This window comes from Hemiscyllium ocellatum, chromosome 9 (assembly GCF_020745735.1).
Source record: "Hemiscyllium ocellatum isolate sHemOce1 chromosome 9, sHemOce1.pat.X.cur, whole genome shotgun sequence".
Classification (NCBI taxonomy): domain Eukaryota; kingdom Metazoa; phylum Chordata; class Chondrichthyes; order Orectolobiformes; family Hemiscylliidae; genus Hemiscyllium; species Hemiscyllium ocellatum.
The window spans coordinates 22,477,585-22,492,751 of record NC_083409.1 but is presented as its reverse complement, the minus strand read 5'-3'; the positions used below and the strand labels follow the sequence as shown (position 1 = coordinate 22,492,751).

At 49.4% G+C, this 15,167-nt stretch overlaps 1 protein-coding gene across 1 annotated transcript in view; it reads right to left on the bottom strand.

Annotated features, from left to right (window-relative positions):
* The window catches only part of LOC132818635 (probable voltage-dependent R-type calcium channel subunit alpha-1E), a 270,545-nt gene that overhangs the window by 33,186 nt on the left and 222,192 nt on the right, over positions 1-15,167 (bottom strand). The window lies entirely within an intron of this gene.

Sequence of the window (15,167 nt, the reverse complement as noted above, 5' to 3'; positions counted from 1 at the left end):
TCTCCTGCATCTGTGTGAGTTTCCTCCCACAGTCCAAAGGTGTGCAGGTTAGGTGGATTGGCTATGCTGAATTGCTCCATTGTGTCCAGGAATGTGCAGGTTAGGTGGGTTAGCCATGGAAAATACAGGAGATGGGTGGGAGAGGCTCTTCAGAGGGCTGGTGCAAACTCAATGGGCCAAATATCCTCCATCTGCACTGTAGAGATTCTTTGATTCTAAGATGAGCTGGTTTCACTTTACCTTCCCGGAAAGGCCCACTATTCAATTCTGTTCTGCTCAACTCCACAAGTCAACCTCTGTCTCCCAGGGAATGGGTCACTCAGAAACTTGGATTTAGGTCTTCGATCTGAGGTGAGAATTGGAAAGCTGATGCTTTGCCGGACAGGGTGTTAATGTGGGTCAGGGAGTAACGAAGCATTGAGCAAAAGGGACTCGCTGCTAGGCAGGAGCTGGAGACTGGAGTTTTAGATCAGGGCTTTGGCAGAAGATGGGCTCGAGGGCATGTGGAGACTGGCAATATTAACAAGATGGACAGGCCTCATCTGCTGTCTCAGTGAAGGGGCCCACAACTTGATTTAACAAAGGATGGTGACTACACAGGCACAGTGTACACACCCAGACATGGCGATACATACACAGACACGTACATATGTAGACACACATATACCCACAGACATGTGCATATATAAGTACACAGACACATTCATAAATGCAAATACACATGTAGATATATAAACACACACAGACATATACATATGTATACACAGACACTTTCACATACATGCTTGCACACATGTTCACAGACACATTCAAACACATACACACGTGTACACATGTTCACAGACACACTTACAGACATGTACATATTTAAACATACACAGATGCATTCACACACATACATGTATGTATACACAAAGGTACACAGACACATACGTAAACACACACAGACATGTACATATACAAATGTACACATACACAGACACACATATGCAAACGCCCAGACACATTCACACACAAGTATTTACACAATACCACACAAATACATACACACATGTATATACGCACACAGAGTCCTAGTTACATCAACACCTCAAAATCCCATTACCTGACCATTGTCACCATGCTGTTTGTAGCAGCTTACTGTGCACAGATTAGCCCGTGTTCCCTGTATTTTTACAGCAGTGGTAAAAAATTGGTTGAAAGTTGTCCTGGAACAGCCTGAGGCTGTCACACTTGAATGGCACTTTCTGTGAAGTTACAAATCACACAACACCAGGTTATAGTCCAACAGGTTTAATTGGAAGCACTGGCTTTCGGAGCAATGCTCCTTCATCCACCTGACAACCACCTGATGAAGGAGCAGCGCTCTGAAAGCTAGTGCTGCCAATTAAACCTGTTGGACTATAACCTGGGGTTGTGTGATTTGTAACTTGTTACACCCCAGTCCAACACCGGCATCTCCACATCATGACTTTCTGTGAAGACCCTGATGTTGCTCCTGTCACTCCATCCAATTCAGTCCAGGTCGTTCTGCTATAACGGGCACCTCGTTGACATGAAGTGGCTGTAACGCGGTTGATGAGTTGGGGACACTGTTTCTAAAGTGCAAACTTTTAAAACATGGGTTGACTGTAACAGGATTACATTGCTAACACTTTAAGTGTTGTTTCTAAAGTGTGATTTTTCTATAATGTGGAGTTGCACAAGACCACAATCATCGCATTATGGAAGAACTACCTGTTCCGGAGAGACTTGAGCCACTTGACCTCTCTCCCTGCTCCAAGCTCTATCTCTGTTCGCAAGCAGCTGACTCCATCCCTCTTCCCTGGCTCCTCCTGTAGGATGTGGGAGGTAAGGGTCACCACACGTGACCCCACTGACTTCATCTGCAGGAAGTGCACCCAACTCCAGCTCCTCGGAAACCGCGTTAGGGAACTGGAGCTGGAGCTGGATGAGCGTCGGATCATTTGGGAGGTGGAGGGGGTGAGAGAGAGGAGTTACAGGAAGGTAGTCACACCTCAGATACAGGATAACGGTAGATGGGTTACAGTCAGAGGACGGAAAGGAAACAGGTAGGCAGTGCAGGGATCCCCTGTGGCCGTTCCCCTCTATAATAAGAATATCGCTTTGGATACTGTTGGGGGGGTCAGCCTACTGGGGAAAGCCATTGTGACCAGGTCTCGGGCACTGAGCCTGGCTCTGTGGCTCAGAAGCGAATTGGGGACAATAGAAAAATGCTAGTGGTAGGACACTCAATAGTTAGAGGAACAGACAGGAGATTCTGTGGTCACGAACGGGACTCCCGAAGGTATGTTGCCTCCCAAGTGCCAGGGATGTCTTTGATCGAGTGTACAAGAATCTGAAGGGGGAGGGTGAGCAGCCAGAAGTTGTGGTGCACATTGGCACCAATGACTTGGCCAGGAAAGGGGATGACAATCTAAAAAGAGATTTCAGGGAGTTAGATTGGAAGCTAAAGAGCAGGACGAGCAGAGTGGTAATCTCAGGATTACTACCGGTGCCACGTGTTAGTGAGGCAAGGAATAGGGAGCGAGTGCAGCTAAACAGGTGGCTACAGGGCTGGTGCAGGAGGGAGGGCTTCAGGTACATAGATCACTGGGGTACCTTCTGGGGAAGGTGGGACCTGTACATGAAGGGGCACCAATGGAGGGGCAGGAGATTTGCTAGAGCACTTTGGGAGGGTTTAAACGAGTTTGGCAGGGAGAACCAGTCCTACAAAACAGGGGAGAAGGTAGTTATTGAACTGGCAGAAATAGAATGCAGAGTCTGTCAGAAAGGATACGCAGTTGATAGGACAAAGGGATGGGTTAAAGTGTGTCTGTTTCAAGGAGTGTCAGGAATAAGAGTGATGAACTTACAGCATGGATCAGTACTTGGAACTACAATGCTGTGGCTATAACGGAGACAGGAATGGTTGCTGGGTGTTCCAGGGTTCAGATCTTTGAAAAACAACAGAGAGGGGAGTAAAAGAGGAGGGGGAGTAGCATTGTTAATCAGAGAGTGCATCACAGCTGTAGAAAAGGAGGTTGTTGAGGAGGGTTTGTCTACTGGGGTCAGTGTGGGTGGAAGTCAGTAACAGGAAAGGAGCAGTCACTTCATTGGGTGTTTTCTATAGATGCCCCAATAGCAGCAGAGAGATGAAAGAACAGATTGGAAGGTTGGACAGCAGATCTTGGAAAGGTGCAGATGTAACAGAGTTGTTGTTATGGGTGACTTCAACTTCCCCAATATTGATTGAAACCACTTCAGTGCAGATGGTCTGGATGGAGCCAATTATGTCAGGTGCGTCCAGGAAGGATTCCTGACTCAACGTGTAGACAGGCTGACGAGGGGGGAGGCCATATTGGATTTGGTGCTAGGCAACGAGCCAGGCCACATGTCAGATCTCTCTTTGGGAGAGCAGTTTGGTGACAGCGACCACAACTGCCTCACCATTACCATAGCCATTGGGAAGGACAGGAACAGACAGTATTGGAAGGCATTTAATTGGGAAAGAAGGAATTATACTGCTATTAGACAGGAGCTGTGGAGTATAAACTGGGAACAATTGTTCTACGGGAAATACACAACAGAAATGTGGAGGCTGTTTAAGGAGCACTTGTTGCAAGTGTTGGATAACTTTGTCCCACTGAGACAGGCAAGGAATGGTAAGGTGAAGGAGCCTTGGATGACGAGAGAAGAGGAGCTTCTTGTCAAGAGGAAGAAGGAAGCTTACTTAAGGTTGAGGAAGCAAGGAGCAGGCAGTGTTAGAGGATTACAGCGTAACTAGGAAAGAACTCAAAAATGGACTGAGGAGATCTAGGAGGGGACACAGAAAACACCTGGCTGGAAGGATTAGGGAAAACACAAAGGAGTTCTATACTTACGAGAGGAATAAGATAATGATCAGAGAGAGGGTAGGGCCGATCATAAATAGTGTAGGGAACTTGTGCCTGGGTAAGGTAAGGTAAGGGGGGCCCTATGTGAGTTTTTTACTTTAGTATTCACTAGAGAGAGGACCCTTGTTGATAGTGAGAACACTGTGGACCAGGTTAATAGGCTTGAACAGGTTGATATTAAGGAAGTGGATTTGCTGGAAATTCTGGGAAGCATCAAGATAGATAAGTCCTCAGGGCCATACCAGATAGATCCAAGGTTACTACAGGAAGGGAGGAATGAGATTTCCATGCCTCTGGTGAGGAGCTTTGCATCCTCACTCTCTGCGGAGTATTAATGGATGATTGGAAGGAGGCAAATGTTGTTCTATTCAAGAAAGGAAACAGGCAAATCCCTGGGAATTACAGACCAGTCAGTCTTACGTCTGAGGTAAGCAAGGTACTGGAAAATATTCTGAGAGATGGGACTTATGACTGTTTGGATAAACATAGTTTGATTAAAGATGGTCAGCATAGCTTTGAGAGGGGCAGGTCATGCCTCACAAGCCTTACTGAGTTTTTTGAGGATGTGATGAGACAGGTTGACGAAGGTTGAACAATGGATGTGGTGTATATGGATTTCAGTAAGGACTGTGATAAGGTTTCCTACGGTAGGCTCATTCAGAAAGTTAGGAGGTAGAAGACAGCGAGTGATAATGGATGGAAAGTATTCCACCTGGAGGTCGGTGACCAATGGTGTCCTGCAGGGATCTGTTCTTGAGCCTATTCTCTTTGTAGTTTTCATAAATGACTTGGATGAAAAGTGGAAGGGTGGGTTAGTACGTTTGCTGATGACACAAAGATCGGTGGTGTTGTAGATAGTGTTGAGGGCCATTGCAGACTACAAGACATTGACAGGATGCAGAGCTGGGCTGAGAAGTGGTAGATGGAGTTCAACCTGGATAAATGTGAAGTGATTCATTTTGGAAGGTCGAATTTGAATGCTGAATATAGGGTTAAAGGCAGGATTCCTGGCAGCGTGCAGGAACAGCGGGACCTTGGAGTCCACACACATAGATCCTTCAAGTCAGTATCCAAGTTTATAGGGCTTTTAAAAAGGCACATGGTATTTTGGCTTTCATTAGCAGGGGGATTGAGTTTAAGAGCCGCAAGGTTTTGCTGCAGCTCTATAAAACCCTGGTTAGACCACACTTGGAATATTGTGTCTAGTTCTGGTTGCCTCATTACAGGAAGGATGTAGATGTTTTAGAGAGGGGGCAGAGGAGATTTACCAGGATGCTGCCTGGATTGGAGGGCATGTCTTGAGGGAGCTGGAGCTTTTCACACTGGAGAGAAGGAAAAGGGGTGACTTGATAGAGGTGAACAAGGTAACGAGAGGCATAGATAGAGTAGATAGCCAGGGACTTTTCCCCAGGGTAGAAATAGTGTCACGAGGGGTCATAATTTTAAGGTGATTGGAGGAAGGTTTTGGGGAGATGTCAGAGGTAGGTTCTTTACTCAGAAAGTGGTGGGTGTGTGGAATGCACTACTAGCAGTGTTAGAGTCAGATAAATTGGGGACATTTAAGTGACTGCTGGACAAGCACATGGATGGAAGTAAATTGAGGGGTGTGTGGGTTACATTGAGATAAATGCTCTGCACAACATCATGGGCTGAAGGGCCTGTACTGTTCTATGTTCTAACAGCTGACATTAAACCTCTCAGCTTCCAATCATGCTGTTACGTTTCACCATGACAGGAACCTGCAACACCAGTACCATCTCTGCGGTTGCCCTTTTTGCGCTCTTGTAACACAATTGTATCTTAGGACACTGTAGGAAGCTCGGAATGTAATTGTGGGACCCCTAGCAGTGATATTTGTATCACCACCAATAGTCACAAGTGAGGTGTCAGAAGATTGGCAGCTGGCTAATGTGCCATTATATAAGAAAGGCTACAAGGAAAAGCCAGGGAACTACAGACCAATGAGTCTAACATCAGTGATGACAAAGTTGTTGGGAGGGATTCTGAGAGACAGAATCAACATGTATATTGGAAAGGCAAAGGCTGATTCGGGATAGTCAGCATGGCTTTTGCATGGGAAATTGTGTCTCACAAACTTAACTGAGTTTTCTGAAGAGGTGACAAAGAAGACAGATGAAGGCAGAATAGTAGATGTTATCTACATCGACTTTAGCATTGCCTTCAACAAGGTTCGGCATGGGCAAGTAAGGCTAGTTTACATGAGATCGAGGGGGAGCTAGCCAATTGGATCCAAAGTTGGCTTGATAATAGGAGGCAGAGAGTGGTTGATTTAGATTAGATTAGATTCACTACAGTATGGAAACAGGCCCTTCGGCCCAACAAGTCCACACCGACCCGCCGAAGAGTAACCCACCCAGACCCATTCTCTTCTGACTAATGCACCTGACACTATGGGACAATTTAGCATGGCCAATTCACCTAACCTGCACGGCTTTGGACTGTGGGAGGAAACCGGAGCACACAGAGGAAACCCACGCAGACACGGGGAGAATGTGCAAACTCCACACAGACAGTCGCCCGAGGCGGGAATTGAACCTGGGACCCTGGTGCTATGAGGCAGCAGTGCTAACCACCAAGAGACCGTGCCACCCACGGTTGAAGATGGTTGCTGTTCAGACTGGAGACCTGTGAACAGCAGTATGCCACAGGGATTGGTGCTGTGCTCATTGCTATTTGTCATTTATATAAATGATTTGGATGAGAATTTAGGAGGCTAACTCACAGCACCAGGAACCAAGTTTGAATTCCAGCCTTGGATGACTGTGTGGAGTTTGCACATCTTCCCCCATGTCTGCATGGGTTTCCTGTGGGTGCTCCAATTTCCTCCCACTGTCTGAAGATGTGCAGCTTAGGTGGACTGGCCATGCTAAATTGCCCATAGTCTACAGGGATGTTTAGGGTGAATTAGCCATGGGAAATGCAGGGTTACCGGGATAGAGTGGCGGGGGGGAGGGAGGAGGTGTGGAGTCTGGGTAGGGTGCTCTTTGGAGAGTTGGTGTGGACCTGTTGGCCCAAATAACCAAAAGGATATTTCCACATTGTCGGAATTCTATGAGTACTAACTCTATGATTCTATGAATAGGAGGCGTGGTTCATAAGTATACAGGTGACACCAAAATATAATTTAATGGAGAGTGAAGAAGGTTATCAGGGAATGCAGCACGATCTTGATCAACTGGGCCAGTGGGCTGAAGTATGGCAGATGGAGTTTAATTTAGATAAACACAAGTGTCCCTGCTTGCTATCAAACACTGTTTCCTCAAGTCATCTAAATTCCTTGCCCCGCGTCCTGCTTCTCACTGAATCTTGACCCTCTGACATTTTAATAAAATGTGAGGTATTGCATTTTGCTAAGCCAAACCAGGCAGGACTTACACAGTTCATGTCGAACAAAGAGGTCCAGGGAGTGCAGGTACATGGTTCCTTGAGACAGAGTAATGAAGAAGGCATTTCACATGCTTGCTTTCATTGGTCAGAGCACTGAGTACAGGAATTGGGATGTCATATTATGGTTGTACAAGGTATTGTTAACACCACATTTGGAGTACTACTTACAGTTCTATTCACCCTTCTATAGGAAGGGTGTCATTAAATTGGAAAGGGTACAAAAAGGATTTACAAGGATGTCACCGAGACTGGAGGGTTTGAGTTAGAAGGAGAGAATGGATAGGCTGGGACTTTGTTCCCTAGAGTGGAGGAGGCTGAGGGGTGACCTTGTGGAGGTTTATAAAATCATAAGTAGATAAGATGAATAACGAAGGTGTTTTCCTGAGGGTAGTGGAGTCCAAAACTAGAGGACATAGGTTTAAGGTGAGAGAAGAAAGATTTAAAAGGGACCTGAGGGGCAACTTTTTCCCACAGAGGGCAGCACGTATATGGACAGCTGCCAGAGGAAGTGGTAGAGGTGGGTACATTTACATCTAAAGGACATTTGGACAGGTAGATGGAAAGAGTTAGAGAGATTGGGGCCAAATGCAGGCAAGTAGAACTCGTTCAGTTTAGGAAATCTGGTCAGCGTGGATGGATTGGGTCAAAGGGTCTGTTTCCATGCTGGATGACTCTATGATTCTAGAACTCACCTTCACCCTTTTCTCAACTCATTTGTTCCTGTAACCTTCAGCAATGCCTCTAGTTACCTCGAAACTCCTCCACACTCCTGCCTGCTATCACCATTTTCTCCTCTACAATCCTCGGGGCATTCAAACTCTGCTGCCCCATATGCTGCGTATGACTGAATCTCATTCGCTGACCAGCTCTGTGCTGACTGACCTGCATCGATTCCCAGTCAAACAGCACCTTCATCTGAAAATGCAAATGGTTGTTTTCGTGTCTTTCCGTGGCCACTCCCCTTCACTACCTCTGTGGCCATCATCTCATGCTGATTTCATGTGTGTGATAAGCACATGGATGATTTTGGGATAGTGTAGGGGGACGAGCTGAGTATAGTTCACTGGTTGGCGCAACATCGAGGGCCGAAGGGCCTGTTCTGCGCTGTATTGTTCTATGTTCATTCTGGCCTCCTCAGTGTCTGTCACTTCACTGTTGGTGGCCAAACCCTCAGTTGAATAGGCCTCAATCCCAACCTCAGCCTCCTTAAACCTTGTCTTCTCTCTGTGTCATTCTTTCTCTTGGAAACCTCACTTTTTAGTCACTTTGTCATTGTGACTAATACATCTTCCTGCCGTTCAGTGTCATCCTTTGTGTTTAGTACTCCTGACATGAATCTTGGGTGGTTCCATTACATTCAAGGTGTTTTATGAATATAAAGGCAAAACCTATTGCCTGTCCACTTCTCCCCTCGTCACTGTCAAAGGTCCCAAACACACCTTCCAAATGAAGTCGTGTTTTGCTTGTATTTCACTCAATCTGATCTCTTGCACTCCCTGCTCACAGTATGGTCTCCTTTTACATTGACAACACTAAACACAGGCAAACGTGAGGACTGCAGATGCTGGAAACCAGAGTTTAGATTAGAGTGGTGTTGGAAAAGCACAGCAGGTCAGGCAGCATCCGAGGAGCAGGAAAATCGACGTTTCGGGCAAAAGCCCTTCCTCAGGAATAGAGGCAGGGAGCCTCGAGGGTGGAGAGATGAAATCTCTCTAACCTAAACACCAAACACAGGCCCGGTGATCTCTGTGAGGAAACAGAGTCGGTCGGAGTGACCCTGACCTCCCAGTGGTCGGCCGTTTCAGTAACCCACCTTGCTCTCAAGCTGACACCTCTGTTCTGGACCTGCTGCAACAATACAAAACTGAGGGACAACATCTCATCTTCTGCCGAGGGACTTTACAGACTCGGTGTCCACACTGAATTCCACAATTGCAGAAACTGACCGCATCGCCACTGTTCTTCATTTCTGCTACTTTCCTCAGCTGTGTCATGTTTATTTTGCAGTAAGGAGCAATTCTCTCCCTTCCACACCTTAACGGACACGCATTGCCCATCTCCTTTTCTCTTTCTCCACCAGTAACAATCCCTTGGTCTTGCGGACTGGATGTCTACACCGTCTATTTCCCTTCCACCTCTGCCTTTGTCAAAAGTTTAAAAAAAAATTTTCCCATACATTTCCGTTCTGGAGAAGAATTGCACCAGACTCGAAAGGTTAACTATGTTTCTCTCTCCACAGATAATTGTTGTTGCTGTCTTACTGTGTAGTTTGCTTTTTACTGAGTAATTATAGGTTTCTCGTTGTGTCATTTTTGACATTTTTACAGCTTCCTTTTTTTTTGGTGTTTTACTGTGTAGTTCTCAGTCTCTCTGTGTTGCAGCTTCAGTATACGGGCCCTGGGGGAGGTTTAGGTGGGTCCACACCTACAGGAATGCTGGTTCAGAATGGAGCCCAAACTTCAGAGCTGAAAATGTGTTGCTGGAAAAGCGCAGCAGGTCAGGGCAGCATCCAAGGAACAGGAAATTCGACGTTTCAGGCATAAACCCTTCTTCAGGAATTCCTGAAGAAGGGCTTATGCCCGAAACGTTGAATTTCCTGTTCCTTGGATGCTGCCCTGACCTGCTGCGCTTTTCCAGCAACACATTTTCAGCTCTGATCTCCAGCATCTGCAGACCTCCCTTTCTGCCCAAACTTGACAGAGAGAGGACACCTTGATGGGCTCATCCAGTAATGCCACAGGAGTAGGAAGGGGGTAATCGCCTGGATGGGATTGTACTACAGGCTACCCAATGGCCAGTAGGTGAGATAAATAGGAACAGATATGTGGACCGATTATGGAAAAATGTGAAAACACCAGGTTTGTTACAGAGGGTGGTTTTAACTTCCATTTAATTGGGTAGGGACTTGCTTAGGGCCCAGGGCTTGGATGAAATAGTCCAACTAGGGAAGGGGCCATACCACAGCTGGAATTGGGGAATGAAGATTATCGAACTTCCAGTGAGGAAGCAATTCAGGAACACTGGCCATAATTCCAAGTGTTTTTAGTTACTTATCGATGAGGATAAGATTAATCCACGTCAAAGTCGTAAATTGAAGGAATCTATGAGGGCCAGTGAGTGAGCAAGGGTCAGTGAGTGAGCGTGGGGGTCAGTGAGTGTGTGGGCCAGTGAGTGAGTGTGTGGGCCAGTGAGGGAGTGTGTGGGCCAGTGAGTGAGTGTGGGGGCCATTGAGTGAGTGAGTGGGCCAGTGAGTTTGTGGTCAGTGAGTGAGTGTGTGGGCAGTGAGTGAGTGGGGGGGGAGGTCAGTGAGTGAGTGAGGGCCAGTGAGTGAGTGTGTGGGCCAGTGAGTGAGTGTGTGGGCCAGTGATTGAGTGTGGGGGCCAGTGAGTGAGTGAGTGTGGGGGCCAGTGAGTGAGTGTGGGGGGCAGTGAGTGAGTGTGGGGGTCAGTGATTGAGTGTGGGGGCCATTGAGTGAGTGAGTGGGCCAGTGTGTTTGTGGTCAGTGAGTGAGCGTGGGGGTCAGTGAGAGAGTGTGGGGGTCAGTGAGTGGGTGTGAGGGTCAGTGAATGAGTGTGGGGGTCAGTGAGTGAGTGTGAGGGTCAGTGAGTGAGTGTGTGGGCAGTGAGTGAGTGGGGGGGGTCAGTGAGTGAGTGAGGGTCAGTGAGTGAGCGTGGGGGTCAGTGAGTGTGTGGGGAGGATCAGTGAGTGAGTGAGGGTCAGTGAGTGAGCGTGGGGGTCAGTGAGTGTGTGGGGGCCAGTGAGCGAGTGTGGGGGCCAGTGACTGTGTGTGTGTGTGTGTGTGTGTGTGTGGGCCAGTGTGTGTGTGTGGGCCAGTGTGTGTGTGTGGGCCAGTCAGTGTGTGTGTGGGCCACTCAGTGTGGGGGTCAGTGAGTGAGTGTGGGGGTCAGTGAGTGTGTGTGTGGGCCAGTGAGCGAGTGTGTGGTCAGTGAGCGAGTGTGGGGGTCACTGAGTGAGTATAGAGTCAGTGAGTGGGTGGAGGGGACTGTGAGTGAGTTTGGGGGTCAGTAGGTGAGTGTGTGGGTCGGTGAGTGAGTGTGGGGGGTCGGTGAGTGAGTGTGGGGGGTCGATGAGTGAGTGTGCGGGGTCGGTGAGTGAGTGTAAGGGTCGGTGAGTGAGTGTGGGGGTCAGTGAGTGTATGTCGGGATCAGTGACTGAGTTTTGGAGTCAGTAAGTGAGTGTGACGGTCAGTGAGTGAGTGTAGAGAAGAGAGAGTGAGTGAGTATGTGGGTCAGTGAGTGAGTGTGGAGTCAAGTCAGTGAGTGTGGGGGGCAGTTAGTGAGTGTGGAGTCAAGTCAGTGAGTGTGGGGGGCAGTTAGTGAGTGTGGGGGTCAGTGAGTGAGTGTAGGGGACAGTGAGTGAGTGTGCGGGTCGGTCAGTGAGTGTGCGGGGTCGGTGAGTGAGTGTGGAGTCAAGTCAGTGAGTGTGGGGGGCAGTTAGTGAGTGTGGGGGTCAGTGAGTGAGTGTAGGGGACAGTGAGTGAGTGTGCGGGTCGGTCAGTGAGTGTGCGGGGTCGGTGAGTGAGTGTGGGGGTCGGTGAGTGAGTATAGGGGTCAGTGAGTGAGCGTGAGGGTCAGTGAGTGAGCATGAGGGTCAGTGAGTGAGTGTGGGGTCAGTGAGTGGGGGGGACAGTGAGTGAGTTTGGGGGTCAGTGAGTGCGTGTGGTGTCGGTTAGTGAGTGTGACGGTCAGTGAGTGAGTGTAGAGAAGAGAAAGTGAGTGAGTATGTGAGTCAGTGAGAGAGTGTGTGAGTCAGTGAGTGAATGTGTGGGTCAGTGACTGAGCGTAGGGGTCATTGTGTGAGTCGGGTGGGCATCAGTGAGTGAGTGTAGGGGTCACTGAGTGAGCGTGTGGGTCACTGAGTGAGCGTGGGGGTCAGTGAGTGAGCGTGAGGGTCAGTGAGTAGGTGTGGAGGTCAGCGAGTGTGTGGGACAGTGAATTTGTGGTCAGTGAGTGAGTGTGTGGCGAGTGATTGAGTGCGGGGGGTCAGTGAGTGAGTGAGGGTCAGTGAGTGAGCGTGGGAGTCAGTGAGTGAGTGTGAGGGTCAGTCAGAGTGTGAGGGTCAGTGAGTGAGTGTGGGGGTGTCAGTGAGTGAGTGAGTGTGAGGTCAGTGATTTGGGGGGGGACAGTGAGTGGGTTTGGGGGTCAGTGAGTGCGTGTGGTGTCGCTTAGTGAGTGAGTGTAGAGAAGTATAGTGAGTGTAGGGGTCAGTGAGTGAGTATAGGGGTCAGGGAGCGAGTGTGAGTGTCAGTGAGTGAGTATGTGGGTCAGTGAGTGAATTTGTGGTCAGTGAGTGAGTGAGGGTCAGTGAGTGAGCGTGGGAGTCAGTGAATGAGAAGGGGGTCAGTGACCGTATGGGTCAGTGAGTGTTTGTGTGGGCCAGTGACTGTGTGTGTGTGTGTGTGTGTGGGCCAGTGTGTGTGTGTGGGCCACTAATTGTGTGGGCCAGCTAGTGAGTGTGTGGTCAGTGAGCGAGTGTGGGGGTCACTGAGTGAGTATGGGGTCACTGAGTGAGTGTGGGGGTCACTGAGTGAGTGTGGGGTCAGTGAATGGGGGGGGGACCGTGAGTGAGTTTGGGGGTCAATGAGTGCGTGTGGTGCTGGTTAGTGTGTGTGATGGTCAGTGAGTGAGTGTAGACAAGAGAGAGTGAGTGAGTATATGGGTCAGTGAGTGAATGTGGGGGTCAGTGAGTGAGTGTGGGGGTCAGTCAATGAGAGTGGAGTCAGTGAGTGAGTGTGGGGGTGTCAGTTAGTGAATGGGTGTGAGGTCAGTGAGAAGGTGCGGGATCAGTGAGTGAGTGTGGGGGTCAGTCAATGAGTGTGAGGGTCAGTGAGTGAGTGTGGGGGTATCAGAGTGCATATGAGGGTCAGTGCGTTACTGAGTGTGGGGTCAATGCGTGAGTGGGGGTTCAGGAAATGAGTTTGGGGTCAGAGAAACAGAACAGGAATCAGAGGGTTAGTGTGGCAGGTTGGGGAATGAGTATGGGGGTTTCAGTGAGGGAGAATGGTGTCGAGTGAGTGTTTGGCCAGTGAGTGGGTGTGGGGTCAGTGAGTGAGTGTGGGGGTCGGTGAGTGAGTGTGGGGGTCGGTGAGTGAGTGTGGGGGTCGGTGAGTGAGCATGAGGGTCAGTGAATGAGTGTGGGGTCAGTGAGTGGGGGGGACAGTGAGTGAGTTTGGGGGTCCGTGAGTGCATATGATGTCGGTTAGTGAGTGTGACGGTCAGTGAGTGAGTGTCGAGAAGAGAGAGTGAGTGAGTATGTGGGTCAGTGAGAGAGTGTGGGGTTCAGTGAGTGAATGTGTGGGTCAGTGAGTGAGCGAAGGGGTCATTGTGTGAGTCGGGTGGGCGTCAGTGAGTGAGTGTGGGGTCACTGAGTGAGTGTGAGGGTCAGTGAGTGAATGTGGGGGTCAGTAAGTGAATGTGTGGCCCTGAGTGAGTGTGGGGTCAGTGAGTGAGATTGAGGGTCAGTGAGTGAGTGTAGGGGTCAGTGAGTGAGTATAGGGGTAAGTGAGTGAGCGTGAGGGTCAGTGAGTGAGTGTGGAAGTCAGAGATGAGTGTGGGATCAGGAAATGAGAGTGTGGTCAGGGAATGAATGTGGGGTTCAGTGAGTGAGTGTGGGGGTCAGTGAGTGAGTGTGGGGGTGTCAGTGAGTGAGTGGGTGTGAGGTCAGTGATTGAGGGGGACAGTGAGTGGGTTTGGGGGTCAGTGAGTGCGTGTGTGTCGCTTAGTGAGTGTGACGGTCAGTGAGTGAGTGTAGAGAAGTATAGTGAGTGTAGGGGTCAGTGAGTGAGTATAGGGGTCAGGGAGCGAGTGTGGGGGTCAGTGAGTAGGTGTGGAGGTCAGCGAGTGTGTGGGACAGTGAATTTGTGGTCAGTGAGTGAGTGTGTGGCCAGTGAGTGAGTGCGGGGGGTCAGTGAGTGAGTGAGGGTCAGTGAGTGAGCGTGGGAGTCAGTGAGTGAGAAGGGGGCCAGTGACCGTGTGGGCCATTGAGTGTTTGTGTGGGCCAGTGAGTGTGTGTGGGGGCCAATGAGTGATGTGGGGGCCAGTGAGTGAGTGTGGGGGACAGTGAGTGAGTTTGGGGGTCAGTGAGTGCGTATGGTGTTGGTTAGTGTGTGTGACGGTCAGTGAGTGAGTGTAGAGAAGAGAGAGTGAGTGAGTGTGGGGCTCAGTGAGTGAATGTGTGGGTCAGTGACTGAGCGTAGGGGTCATTGTGTGAGTCGGGTGGGCATCTGTGAGTGAGTGTAGGGGTCAGTGAGTGAGTGTGGGGGTCAGTGAGTGAGCGTGGGGGTCAGTGAGTGAGTGTAGGGGTCAGTGAGTGAGTGTAGAGAAGAGAGAGTGAGGGAGTCAGTGAGTGAGTGTGGGGGTCAGTGAGTGAGTGTGAGGGTCAGTTAGAGTGTGAGGGTCAGTGAGTGAGTGTGGGGGTGTCAGTGAGTGAGTGGGTGTGAGGTCAGTGATTGAGGGGGACAGTGAGTGAGTTTGGGGGTCAGTGAGTGCGTGTGTGTCGCTTAGTGAGTGTGACGGTCAGTGAGTGAGTGTAGAGAAGTATAGTGAGTGTAGGGGTCAGTGAGTGAGTATAGGGGTCAGGGAGCGAGTGTGAGGGTCAGTGAGTGAGTGTGGGGGTCAGTGAGTGATTGTGGAGGTCAGCGAGTGTGTGGGACAGTGAATTTGTGGTCAGTGAGTGTGTGGCCAGTGAGTGAGTGCGGGGGGTCAGTGAGTGAGCGTGGGAGTCAGTGAGTGAGAAGGGGGTCAGTGACCGTGTGTGTGTGTGTAGGCCACTAATTGTGTGGGCCAGTTAGTGAGTATGTGGGCCAGTAAGTGAGTGTGTGGTCAGTGAGCAAGTGTGTGGTCA